General features: G+C 38.7%; 2 long non-coding RNA genes across 2 annotated transcripts in view; one reads left to right on the plus strand and one right to left on the minus strand.

The window, feature by feature from the left end:
• Window positions 1-12,298, minus strand: part of LOC138746200 (uncharacterized) — a 47,769-nt gene that overhangs the window by 18,545 nt on the left and 16,926 nt on the right. Inside the window, exon 2 of the long non-coding RNA XR_011346799.1 lies at window positions 9,010-9,121. This is a non-coding gene — a long non-coding RNA (uncharacterized lncRNA). The remainder of the gene's footprint in view (window positions 1-9,009; window positions 9,122-12,298) is intronic.
• Window positions 199-12,298, plus strand: part of LOC138746231 (uncharacterized) — a 30,591-nt gene continuing 18,491 nt past the window's right edge. Inside the window, exon 1 of the long non-coding RNA XR_011346817.1 lies at window positions 199-503. This is a non-coding gene — a long non-coding RNA (uncharacterized lncRNA). The remainder of the gene's footprint in view (window positions 504-12,298) is intronic.

Genomic DNA, 12,298 nt, shown 5'->3' on the forward strand with positions numbered 1-12,298 from the left:
GGTGAGAATAAACCTGAACTTTGGTGCATTCCTTGCCAAGAGTTTTGTTTGCAGGTCACGGAATGAAGGGCATTGTGGCCAAGTTTGCAGATGATACAAAGGTCGGTGGAGGAGCTGGCAGTGTTGGGTAAACAGGGAGGCTGCAGACGGACTTGGACAGAGAAGAATGGGCAGAAATGTCAGAAAGTGTACAGTCATGTGAGCAGTTTTGGGCTCCTCATTTACAAAAAGGATGTGGTGACATCGGAAAGGATTCAGGGGAGGTTCACAAGGATGATTCTGTCAGTGAAAGGGTTTTCATTTGAGGAACGTTTGATAGCTCTTGGCCTGTATTCGTTAGAATTATGAAGAATGTGGGACTGGGCAAGGAATTTGATTGAAACATTTCAAATGTTGAAAGGCCCGGACAGAGTAGATGTAGAAAGGTTGTTTCACACAGTGGTAGAGTCCTGGACAAGAGGGCACAATTTCAAGAGTGAAGGCTGTCCGCTGAGAAGAGACATGTAAGTATTTCTTCAGGCAGAGGGTGGTGAATCTGTGGAATTTGTTACCACAGGTGGTTGGGGAGTCCACATCTTTGGGTGTATTTAAGGCTGAGATTGATAGGTTCTTGATTAGCCAGGGCGTCAAATGTTATGGGGAGAGGCCGGGCAGTGGTTGCTGAGTGGGAAAATGGATCAGCTCATGATTAAATGGCGGGACTGACTCGATGGGATGAATGGCCTATTTCTGCTCCTGTCTTGTGGTCTTAACTGACCTTTCTCCTCTATATAGCCCCTCACATTTCTTTCATGGGGGGGGGGGTTAGTAATTTATTTATTTCTAATAGACATCCACACATTAATTTGCCTTTTCGGCCCACATGTCATGCCACCCAATTTACACCCAATTAACCTCCAACCCTAGTACGTTTTGAATGGTGGGAGGAAACCGGAGGCCGTGAGGAAAACCCACGCAGACACGGGGAGAAAGTACAAACCCCTTACAGACAGCGTGGGATTTGAACCCCGATCACGATCACTGGTGTTGTAACAACGTTGTCCCTGGTTCAACAACTTTTCCACGAAGGAGACATCAGGAGGGAAAACACAAAAGTGCAGACACCACGGGTTGAAGTGAAAACCCGATGCTGGAGAAACTCAGCTGGTCAAACAGTCTCCTCTATATGGCAAAGATAAGTCTCGTCAAGACAAGTTTATTATCATCTGATTTTACAATAGAACCCGATGAAACAGTGTTCTCCGGTCCCCGATGCAAGACACACAGACACGCAACCAGACATAACACACCTACAGACAAACAATACATATGCAGGACAAGTATTTCCTCTATAAAGATAAATAAATATTGTTGTGTACAGATGAGAGGCAAGGATTTGGCTTCTTGGATCATTGGGATCTCTTTTTGGGAAGGTATGTTCTTTACAAGAAGGACGGGTTGCACCTAAATCCAAAAGGTGTCAACATTTTGGCAAGTATGTTTGGTACAGCAGTGGGGCAAGGTTTAAACTAATTTGGCAGGGGTATGGGAACCAGAGTGATAGGGAAAAGGGTAGGGAAGATAAAGTAATGGCCAGGAAAAGTAAACTAGGAAAAGTAATGTTGGGAGGAGAAAGTAAAAAATCAGATGGTGCAGTGAGTTTTTGGGTCAATGATGGTGTTAAGAAAATTACCAAGAAAAATAGTGGGCAGAAAAATCAAAAGAAAAGGTTACAGAAGTCACTAGATATTAAAAGGACAAAGAGCATAAGGGCACTTTATCTGAATGCCCGCAGTGTTAGAAATAAGGTTAGTGAACTTGAGGCCCAAATCGGTACCCATGTCTATGATTGGGTCGCCATCACGGAAACATGGCTACAAGGTGACCCTAAATGGGAATGAAACTTTCAAGGGTATCAGGGGGTGCAAAGAGATAGACAGGATGGTGAGGGAGGTGGAGTTGCACTCTTAATCAAAGAGGAGCTCCAGGCAGTAGTGAGGGATGATATAAGATCTAAAGAGCATAATGTTGAGTCCATTTGGGTAGAGATAAAGAATAGCAAAGGGAAAAAATTAGTGGTGGGTGTTATCTATCGCCCACCATATAACAATAGTTTAGTGGGACAGGAAATAAATAGAGAGATAAGTGAGGCATGTAATAATGATACGGCAGTCGTCATGGGGAACTTTAACTTCCACATAGATTGGGAAAATCAAGTTGGTCGTGGGAGTCTGGAAGAGGACTTCATAGAATGCATCCGCGATAGCTTTCTTGAGCAGCAGGTTAAGGAACCCACAAGAGAAAATGCTCTCCTGGATCTCGTGTTGTGCAATGAGATAGGTAGAGTAAATGATGTAATAGTCAGAGAGCAACTGGGAAATAGCGATCATAGTAGGATTGAATTTCTCATTCAGATGGAAGGGGAAAGAGTTCGATCTAAAACGAATATATTATGCTTAAACAGGGGTGACTACCATAGGATGAGGGAGGAATTGGGCAGAGTGGACTGGGAGCATAGGCTCATTGAGGAAACAGTTGAGGAACAGTGGAAGATGTTCAAAGAAATATTTGGTAATGCTCAACAAAAATATATTCCGGTCAAGAAAAAGGGCAGCAAGGGAGGGAAAAAATCAACCGTGGCTAACAAGGAAATAAAGCAGAGTATAAAATTGAAGGTGCAGGTGTACAAAGCTGCAAAGAGCAGTGGGAAACTGGAAGATTGGGAAGACTTTAAGAGACAACAGGGGGAGTCACGTAATGGAGTAGTGGCCGGTCAGGGAATTCCAGCCCTCTCCCGAAAAGTTAAAAAAAAAACACAAAGCACAAAGGTTCAAGATTGAAATTTATAATAAAGTAAAAATAAAGGTGAGAAGAAAATGGCAACGAAGAGAGAAAAGTCGAAAACAACGGGAAGAAAAGAGGAAGAAAGAATGTCAGAAGAAGAAGGTGAAGGCCTTACCTGTCCGAAGAGGCCCGCCGCGGAGAGAGAAGTTCGCTCCCGCAGGTCAGTGGAAGTCCCGGGCTCGGGACTACAAAAATGGCTCACAGAGCCGAGTAAAAGTGCGCAACCGCGCATGCACGAGGAGTCGCGCATGCGCGATGCGCATGAAAAAAAACACACTGACGGGAGGGGGGAACAGCTGCGGAGTCGATCTCCACAGCTGAGAGAGACACCTGCAGCACAGCAGCAGGTGCAGAACACAGACAATAACGACAACAAGAAAGAAGAGGGTAAAAAGAAAACAAGGAAACAACAGATGGTCAACCCAGTGGAAGAAGAAGAAGAAGAACAGAAAGAAGTGGAAGAAGAAGAGAAAGGCGAGACAATGGATGTATCTTTTTTTAAAGAATATATGGAATCAGTGAAAGAATGGCAATTACAAGAATTTAATGAGATAAAAAGAAGAATTAAGAGTGCAGAAGAAAAAATGAATAAAATGGAAATGGCCATATCAGAGATAGGAAAAAGAGTGGAAAATATGGAAGAATGAGAAATAATTGTAGAAATGGAAGTAGAGGAATTAAAAGAGAAATTAGAAGAATCTAATAAAAAAGTTAAAGAGGCACAGGAGCTGTTAGCTCAGAAGATAGATATAATGGAAAACTATAATAGAAGAAATAATATAAAGATAATGGGCCTTAAGGAAGATGAAGAAGGCAAGAATATGAGAGAATTTATAAAAGATTGGATCCCCAGGGTCCTAGGAAGACCAGAATTACAGGAAGAAATGGAAATAGAAAGGGCACATAGAACTTTAGCCCCGAAACCACAACCGCAGCAAAAACCAAGATCCATTTTAGTAAAATTCTTAAGATATACAACAAGAGAAAATATATTGGAGAAAGCAATGAAGAAAATAAGAGAAGACAAAAAGCCACTGGAATACAAAGGTCAAAAAAAAATTTTCTATCCAGACATAAGTTTTGAACTCCTGAAGAAGAGAAAGGAGTTCAATACAGCAAAAACGATCTTATGGAAAAAAGGATATAAATTTATGTTAAAGTACCCAGCGGTACTTAAAATAGTTATTCCAGGGCAACAAAACAGACTATTCTCGGATCCAGAGGAAGCAAGGAAATTTGCAGAACAACTACAAAACAAGCAGAGAGATGAAGACATGTAATGAGAGTAAAAATGACCACGAACTATATGTATGTGTGTAAAGAGGTATATGTGTGTATATATATGTAGTGTGTATACATGAATGTATCCGTATTTAGAGGAAAATATATAGAGTATAGACAAGAATTAATAAGGGAGGGAAAGGGAATAGAGGGAATAAGGAGCGAATTAAAAGAGTGACCTTTGTTACATATGAAAATTGAAATCTTTTCTGGGGGGGGGCTGGGTGGGGAGGAGTTACAGTCACTGCAAAATCAGTTGACGTTTGCGAGTGAATTCGCAAATCCAAATGGAGAGGGGAGATGTGGTTGCCCGACAAGGGATAAAGGGCAACTCAGGAGGGGGAGGGGAGAATGGGGTTAAAGAAGTTTTAAATAGGAGAATAAGGAAAATGTTTGATGTTTTAGAAATGTTGTCTTATAAAGTGTTCAAAACAAGAAAGCAGAAATGGATAAGAAGGAAAGGTGATGATGGAGAAACGGAAAGGGAAGATAAACAAAGTATGAAATGGCTACGCTGAACTATATGACTTTAAATATTAATGGAATACATAACCAAATTAAAAGGAAGAAACTGCTAAATTTACTGAAAAAAGAAAAAATTGATATAGCATTTGTGCAAGAAACACATTTAACTGAATTGGAACACAAGAAATTAAAGAGAGATTGGGTAGGACACGTAACAGCAGCGACGTATAATTCAAAAGCAAGAGGAGTAGCTATATTAATTAGTAAAAATGTACCAATTAAAATAGAAGAGGAAATAATAGATCCAGCAGGGAGATATGTAATGATAAAATGTCAGATATATTCGGAGTTTTGGAATCAACTCAATGTATATTCACCTAACGAAGGAGATCAAAAGTTTATGCAAGATATTTTTTTGAAGATAGCAGATACACAAGGGAACATATTAATAGGAGGGGATTTCAACCTGAATTTGGATTCAAATATGGACAAAACTGGGAAAAAAATTAACAGAAAGAACAAAGTAACCAAATTTATAATTAAATCGATGGAAGAAATGCAACTTTTGGATATATGGAGGAAGCAACACCCAAATGAAAAGGAATATTCATATAAAACATACTCAAGAATAGACCTATTTTTGTTATCAGCTCGTATGCAAGATAGAGTAAGAAAAACAGAATATAAAGCTAGAATATTATCGGACCATTCACCCTTAATATTGACAGTAAAGCTAGAGGACATCCCTCCAAGAATGTATAGATGGAGATTAAACTCCATGCTACTTAAAAGGCAGGATTTTAGAGAATTTATTGAAAGACAAATTAAAATGTACTTTGAAATAAATACGGAATCAGTGAAAGATAAGTTCATACTATGGGATGCAATGAAAGCGTTCATTAGAGGGCAAATAATAAGTTATGTAACCAAGATGAAGAAGGACTATAATCAGGAAACAGAGCAGTTGGAAAGGGAAATAGTAAATATAGAAAAAGAATTAGCAATGAAGGAAGATACAACTAAAAGAAGAGAATTGACAGATAAAAAAATAAAATATGAAACACTACAAACATATAAGGTGGAGAAGAATATAATGAAGACAAAACAGAAAAATTATGAACGAGGGGAAAAAACGCACAAAATTCTAGCATGGCAGCTTAAGACACAACAAGCTAAGAAAATGGTATTGGCATCAAGGAAAAAAGACAAACAAATCACATATAATCCAACGGAGATCAAGGAAAACTTTAGAGAATTCTACGAACAATTATACCAAACTGAAAACGAAGGGAAAGAAGGGAAAATAGATGAATATTTAACCAAAATTGAACTACCAAAATTACAAATAGAGGAACAAAATAAATTAACAGAACCATTTGAAATAGTAGAAATACAAGAGATAATAAAAAAAATTACCAAATAATAAAACACCAGGAGAGGATGGATTCCCAATAAAATTCTATAAAACATTTAAAGATTTATTAATTCCTCCCCTCCTGGAAATAATCAACTAGATTGATAAAACACAAAGCATACCAGATTCATGTAAAACAGCAATAATTACAGTAATACTAAAGCAATGGAAAGATCCACTTGCACCAGCGTCATATAGACCAATATCATTACTTAACACAGATTATAAGATAATAGCTAAACTATTAGCAAACAGATTAACAGAGTATGTACCGAAAATGGTAAATCTAGACCAAACTGGATTTATTAAAAAAAGACGCACAACAGACAATATTTGTAAATTTATTAACTTAATTCATGCAGTAGAAGGGAGTAAAGCGCCAACAGTAGCAGTTGCTTTAGACGCAGAGAAGGCTTTTGACAGAGCAGAATGGAATTATTTATTCAAAGTATTGCAAAAATTCAGTTTACCAGAGAAGTATATTAATTGGATTAAAGCATTATATAAGGGGCCATTGGCGAAATGACAGTAAATGGACATATATCAAAGCAATTTAACTTAAACAGGTCAACACGGCAGGGATGCCCACTATCACCTTTATTGTTCGCATTAGCTATAGAACCACTAGCAGATTTGATAAGAACAGAAAATAATATAAAAGGGATAAAAATAAAACACAAGGAATATAAAATCAGTTTATTTGCGGATGATGTTATATTGTACTTAACAGAACCAGAACTATCAATAAAAGAATTATATAAGAAATTGAAGGAATATGGAGAAGTGTCGGGTTACAAGATTAACGTAAATAAAAGTGAAGCAATGCCAATGAATAATGCGGATTTCTCAAAATTTAAGAAGGAATCACCATTCAGATGGCAAATGCAAGCAATAAGATACCTAGGTATACAAATAAATAAAAATCTCGGTCATCTATATAAACTCAATTATTATCCACTAATGAAAAAATTACAGGACGATTTAGAGCATTGGAAAGATTTACCATTAACACTAATAGGAAGGATAAACTGTATTAAAATGAACATTTTCCCAAGGATATTATACCTATTTCAGGCATTGCCAATACACTTGACAGAGAAATTCTTCAAGGAATTAAAGAAAATAATAAGGAAATTTTTATGGAAAGGGGGGAAACCGAGGATAGCACTAGATAAATAAACAAAATGGTATAAACAAGGAGGCTTACAACTGCCAAACTTTAAAAATTATTTTAGAGCTGCACAATTAAGATACCTATCAGATTTTTATCAAACAAGGGAAAAGCCAGATTGGACTAGATTGGAACTAGATAAAATAGGGGAAAAGATACCTCAACACATATTATATAAATGGGATGAAAAATTGGTACAACGTAGGAGTTCTCCAGTATTACATCATCTACTCAATATTTGGAAAAAGATTCATGTAGAAAGGAATAAAACAAATTACCAATTACCAAAATTAATATTGATGCAAAATAATTTACTCCCTTTTACAATAGATAACCTTTCCTTTAGAGAATTGGAGAAAAAAGGGATCAAAAGAATAGAAAATTGTTTTTCAGGAAATAGATTATTATCCTTTGAACAAATGAAAGATAAATACAATATAACTCAAGATACAGTGCTGGCATATTACCAATTGAGATCCTACTTGAAGGATAAATTGGGAAACAGTCTGAGGTTACCAGAGGGAAGTAACTTTGAATATGTGATTACAGATACAATGATAATCAAAAGATTTATAACAAATATGTATATTAAACTGCAAGAAAAGGAGAATGAGGAAACAAATGGTAAAACTAAACAAAAATGGGAACAAGATTTAAATATAAAGATAAAAAAGGAAACATGGGAGAAGTTATGCTCTGGAACTATGAGAAATACAATAAACACGAGGTTACGTATGATACAATATAACTGGATACACAGGCTATACATTACACCTCAAAAGTTAAATAAATGGGACCCAACAGTATCTGATAGATGTTTTCGATGTAAAAAAGAAATGGGAACAACAATTCATGCAATCTGGACATGTGAGAAAGTAGAAAAATTTTGGGAAGATCTAAACCAAATATTAAATAAAATTACAGAAAACAATATACCAAAAAATCCAGAGATCTTCCTCCTAAGTAACATAAAAAACAAAGAATTTGGAATTGATTTGGATGGTGCACAAAAAAGATTTGTTAAGATAGCCCTAGCCGTAGCAAAAAAATGTATTATGTCAACCTGGAAATTGGAAGATAATTTGAGAATACAACAATGGTATATAGAAATGAATAAATGTATTCCATTAGAAAAAATAACATATAGTTTAAGAAATAATATTGAAATATTTGAACAAATATGGGAGCCTTACATGAAACACAATAGAGAAAACCTACCGGGGACATTCACTACCTAAATTAACGAAAGGAGAAGGAAATGAAAAGAATTGACTCAGTTGAATTTCTTGTTTATTTTTATTGAATGACAATATTGTTTGACTGGTTTAATGTATCTTAGATTTTGTATTTTAAATGGATGGGGGGAGGTAGGGAGGGTGGGATGGGAGGAGGGAGGGGGGGGAGAAAATGACACTGTATATAATTGAAAAGGAAAATGTATATATCATGGTCAATGTGGTTTATGGTGTGAAAAATAAAAAAAATTTTAAAAAAAAGAGACAACAAGGGGTTACAAAGCGGGTAATAAGAAATGGGAAAAAGGATTATGAAAGTAAATTGGCACAAAATATAAAAACAGAAAGCAAAAAATTTTATAAAGATATAAAACGGAAGAGGGTGGCCAGAATTAACATAGGACCCTTGGAGGATGAGAAAGGAAAACTGGGAGCAAAAAATGAGGAAATGGCTGAGTCATTGAACAAATATTTTGTGTCAGTCTTCACGGTGGAAGACACGACCAGCATGCCCAAGTGCGGAGTTAAGGATGCGAATGTTGGAGAGGGCCTTGATAAAATAGTTGTTACTAAGAAAGTAGTGATGGAGAAACTAATGGGACTAAAGCCAGACACATCACCTGGTCCTGATGATATGCATCCAAGAGTTCTGAAGGAAACGACAGAAGATATAGTTGATGCATTGGTGGTCATGGACCAAAATTCCTTGGATTCTGGGCAGGCCCCGGCAGACTGGAAGACAGCAAATGAAACGCCACTTTTTAAGAAGGGATGTAGGCAGAAGACTGGAAATTATCGGCCAATTAGCTTGAAGTCTGTAGTTGGAAAAATGCTTGAAGTCGTCATTAAAGATGAAATAATGAAACTTTTGGAATGTAAGGGTTCAATCAGGCAGACGCAGCATGGTTTTAGAAAGGGAAGATCTTGTTTGACAAACTTGTTAGGATTCTTTGAGCATATAATGAGTGTGGTGGATAGAGGGGAACAGGTTGATGTTGTATATTTGGATTTCCAGAAAGCGTTTGATAAGGTGCCGCACAAGAGACTTCTCAGTAAGTAACAGGAAAGTGGAGTCCGGGGAAGCCTATTGGCCTGGATTGAAAATTGGTTGTCTGACAGGAAGCAGAGAGTCGGGATAAGTGGGAGTTTTTCTGGTTGGCAGAGAGTGGTAAGTGGGGTGCTGCAGGGGTCGGTGTTAGGCCCACAACTGTTCATCATTTACATTGATGACTTGGAGGAGGGGACAAAGTGTGGTGTCGCCAAGTTTGCGGATGACACCAAATTGAGTGGAAGAGCAAATTGTAATGAGGATGTGGAGAGTCTGCAGAGGGATATAGTTAAGCTGGATGAGTGGGCAAAGGGCTGGCAGATGGAGTACAATGTTATCCACTTTGGCAAGAAAAATAAAAGAGCTGAATATTATAAAGGGTGGAAAAACTACAGCATGGTGTTGTGCAGAGGGACTTGGGAGGGCTTGTGCATGAATCGCAAAAAGTTAGGTTGCAGGTGCAGCAGGTTATTAAGAAGGCAAATGGAATGTTGGCCTTCATCGCTCGAGGAATTGAATTCAGGAGTAGGGAGGTCATGTTGCAACTGTATAAGGTACTGGTGAGACCGCACCTGGAGTACTGAGTCCAGTTCTGGTCTCCATATTTGAGGAAGGATATACTGGCTTTGGAGACGGTCCAGAGGAGGTTTACTAGGTTGATCCCTGGGATGAAGGGGTTGACTTATGATGAAAGATTAAATCGTCTAGGATTGTATTCACTCGAGTTCAGAAGAATGAGAGGAGATCTTATAGAAACATATAGGATTATGAAGGGTATGGATAGGATAGATATAGGAAGGTTTTTTGAGCTGGCCGGGGAAACTAAAATGAGAGGACACAGTCTCAAGATTCAGGGGAGTAGATTTAGGACAGAGATGAGGAAAAATAGTTTTTTCCAGAGAGTAGTGAATGCTTGGAATTCTCTAGCCAGGGAAGTGGTTGAGGCTGCTTCATTAGACATATTTAAAATTCGGATAGATAAATTTTTACATGATAGAGGAATTAGGGGATATGGGGAGAAGGCAGGTAGTTGGTTAGGTCGTAAATTAGATCAGCCATGATCGTATTGAATGGCGGAGCAGGCTCGATGGGCCATTTTTGGCCTACACCTGTTCCTACTTCCTATGTTCCTATGTTCCTATATTTAATGCAGAGATTGATTGGTTCTCAATTAGCCAGGGAATCAAAGGGTATTGGGAGAAGGACAGGCAGTGGGGCAGAGTGGAGAATTGAATGTGATTGAATAGTGGGGCAAACTCAATGGGCTAAATGGCCTATATCATCTCCTATGTCTTATGGTCTTCTTTCACTATAGACATCCTTAACTTGTAACTCTAATGGTTACTCCTTGGCCCTTCTCAGAGAGAAATTACTTCCTGCTGGACACTGTCATCAACAGTTGATGAGGTGTTTGCTGGAAATGAATGAACATTTGCAGCCACATCTATTTTTGACAGTGGGAAAATAAGAAGTATTTTGCTGAGAGAAGTCGACACTGAAACGTTGGCGATGAGCTCTCAGTGGGTCTGTCTCTGTGGGGTCCTGCTGTCGATCTCCATCCAGGGTTACAGTAGGTCTTTTTCTGTATTGTCTCTGTAAACGTTGCAGTTCCGACCTTGGGTCATTCCATGATGGGGGGAGGGGAAAGGCTTTGATGGCCAAACCGGGGTGAGAAGGGTGGCCTCTTTTGGTCATGCTATAATGTCATGAACGTGATGAAATTTGTTGAATTGAAGCAGCATTTGTTGCACATATTGCTACAAATTAAATTTAAACAATAAATAAATTAATGGAAAAGAGGAGAAAGTGAGGCCGTGTCTGTGGATAATTGTCCGTTCAGAAATCTGATGGTGGATGGGATGAATCTGTTTCTGTACCACTGGGTGTTCGTCTTCAGGCTTCCTGTCTTGGTCCTCCAGAATAGGACAAGGGAGGGCATTGAGGTACACAGAGGAGCAGAGGGACCTAAGGGGTTATGGTACAGATTTCACTGAAGGTGGATTCCCATGTAGACTGGGTGGTTAAGAAGGCATATGGTATGCTGGCCTTTATAAAGTGTAGCGTATAGTAGCAGCTGTTTAAGGCATTGGTGAGGCCAGGTTTGGAGTACTGTGCTCAGTTCTGGTCTCCAAATTATAGGAAGGATATAAATAAGGTGGAGAGGGTGCAGAGAAGGTTTACAAGGATGTTGCCTGGCTTACAGCATCTGGATTACAAGGAGAGATTAATGAGACTGGGACTTTATTCATTGGAACGTAGACGACTGAGAGGGGACTTGATAGAGGAATTTAAAATTATTTAAAATAGATAGACTAGACATGAACAGACTCGTTCCCCTGAGGGCAGGGGAGGTTGGAACAAGAGGCCATGAGTTAAGGGTAAAGGGGCAATACTTTAGGAGAAATATTAGAGGTGGCTTTTTCACTCAGCGAGTGGTAGCAGAATGGAATTATCTTCTGAATGAGATAGTGTGTCAGGGTCCATTCTGTATTTAAGAGAAGATTGGATGTGTACATGGAGGTCAGGGGGTTGGAGGGTTATTGGCGGAGAGCGGGAGGTTTGAGCTAGTGGAGTTGTTCTTGTGAACCGGTGCGGATTCGAAAGGCTGACATGCCCTGTTTCCGCTCCGTAAATGTTCATAAATGGTTCTATATATATGGTTATATATGGTTATGGGGAAGGCTTTTGGCTGCAGCCCATTGAATTAACGTCTCCAACGTTCCCAGATGCAGTGTGGTGGGGGGCACTGATTAGCTTAAGTTACCATGTCTGTGGCAGAAGGGATCTAATGTGGAAGCTGAGATGGCCGGAACAGCGTAGTTAGCCTGTGTTCTGGGTGTCAGGAGCTCAGGTGGGCATGC

Source organism: Narcine bancroftii, chromosome 1 (assembly GCF_036971445.1).
Source record: "Narcine bancroftii isolate sNarBan1 chromosome 1, sNarBan1.hap1, whole genome shotgun sequence".
Classification (NCBI taxonomy): domain Eukaryota; kingdom Metazoa; phylum Chordata; class Chondrichthyes; order Torpediniformes; family Narcinidae; genus Narcine; species Narcine bancroftii.